Consider the following 2,067-nt stretch of genomic DNA (forward strand, 5'->3'; position numbering starts at 1 on the left):
CCCGGCGCCGCCAACAGGCGGGGCTCCCGCCGCGGGCAGCACGGGCAGGCAGACTGCGCGGCCCACGAGGCCTTGCGGCTGCCGCCAGCTGCCACTCAAAGTAACGTGGGGCGGCTGAGGCGGCGGGCCCGGGGCCACCGGGCTCGGGCTCCGCGGGGCTGCCCCGGCCCGGAGCCCACCGAGCGGCCCTTGCCGCCCCCCCGCCGCCGCCGTGCAGTCCCCGCGCTCGGGGGCGGGCAAAGCGAGTGAGGAGCCACCTTTAAATATTGCAGGAGCCAGCTGTACCTGGGCGCTGCGCAGGCAGGCGCGAGGTTAAATATTTAATGCCTCGCATTTCATCCTGATATTTTATTCATTGTGTTATTTACGTGCCGCATGCTGGCAGCAGGGGCAGGGACGAGGTGCTGGGCGCTGGAGGCTCTCCCTCTTCTTTCCTCCATCCATCCATCCATCCATCCATCCATCCATCCATCCATCCATCCATCCATCCATCCATCCCTCCCTGCCTCTCGTCCCCAGCCAGGCCTGGGGGCTCTCCCCCAGACCCTGTCAGTCCCCAGCAAGGAGCCATCCCAGCCCCAGTATTTCCCCTTTACCTTTCCCTGGCCACAGGTGTTCTCTGTGCAGAGCCACTGATGCGGGCAGGGATGGACAGCAGCTTAAACCCTCCAAAACCCTCCCTCCTGTGCAGGCACAGAGATGGTTTCTGTGTTTGCATCGTGTATCTGCATATTTTAATCCAAATGTAAAGTTTTAAAGGTGGTGTTTTTTTTTCCTCTGTTACCTTACTGGGAGAGTTGAGGGTTTTTTTTAAAGTGTATTTTCAAAGGCTGGAAACATTTCAGATCATGTTTCAAGGGAAAGATAGACCGGGGAGATGTTTTGCAGCATTTTTCAAAACTCCTTTCTGAAAATTGCCACTTTTCCTTCGGCAATCTCTGTGCTCCCGTCTCAGGAGAGTGACACAGGTAAACCCGGAGTGACGGGTGTCACACGTGTCTTGATCAGCCTCCAGCAGTGACTGACACGAGCCCTGGAGCAGCACAGCCTGTAACCCAGAGATTAATTTGTGTTTGGACGGGAGGAAGCAGCGGCAGTTAACCCTTGGCACGCCCAGCAGCAAGAGGAGATGGTCCTGCTGCTGTCCCCCGGGCTGTCACCACCGCGGGATGCTCAGCCACCCCTGCAGCAGCCGCAGCTCCAGCCTGGCGGTGGCAGGGCCCGGAGGAGCCCCAGGGGATGGGAGTGTTTGAGATCCATGCTGGGATCAAGAGGGAAATGCTCAGAAGAGCAGCAGAGAAATCAAACCAAGCAGGCTTTGGGACACCCAGGAGCTGCAGCTGGAAGTGGATCCCAGCAGGAGCGGCTGCTGCTGGAATTTCCCCAGGGATTTTGCCTTCCAGCTCCTCCCTGGATGCCAGCCTGGCACAGGGCAGCTGTGGGTGCCCAAGGGCAGAGCCCACCTCGCTTTGCAGACACACCAAGGGTGGCTGTGGCTCACCAAACTCATTTTCAGCTTGCCTACTTGAATGGGGAGGCATGAACTCAGCAGAGAGTGGTTCCTGGCACCCTCAGGCAATGTGAATCTCCCAGGGCAGCTGGCACCAACAGGGACCTCATCCTGGCTGGAGTCAGGCCTGGAATGAGCATGAGATGGGAAGGGGAGCTGAGGAAAGGATCTGGCAGCAAACCAGCGAGATCTCAGCCAAAGCTGCACTGAAACCAAGGCTCCCCAGCTCCCTGAGCTCCACTTGCAGGACCAAACTGCAGCTCCTCATCCCCAAACCCCAGTGCTGGTGCCCACCCTACAAAGCCAGGTGTCCCTGAGCCCTTGGGGACACGTGTCCCCTCCAGGTGTCCCCTCCAGGTGTCCCCTCCAGGGGCTGCAGAGAGGAGTGGGAGCCTCAGAGCAGCCCAGCAGCTGACAGACTCTGCTCTCTGCCTTCGATCCCTGGGTTGGCTCCTGTTTGCACTTACCAGCTCTGAGTGGTTTTTAATTATTGATGCCTCCTTTAGCTTTTATCTGGTGCTGGCTGCAGCCAGGAAGAGCTCGGCATTCCTGCATTA

The sequence above is a fragment of the Passer montanus genome, unplaced genomic scaffold (assembly GCF_014805655.1).
Source record: "Passer montanus isolate IOZ18808 unplaced genomic scaffold, ASM1480565v1 scaffold140, whole genome shotgun sequence".
Lineage (NCBI taxonomy): Eukaryota > Metazoa > Chordata > Aves > Passeriformes > Passeridae > Passer > Passer montanus.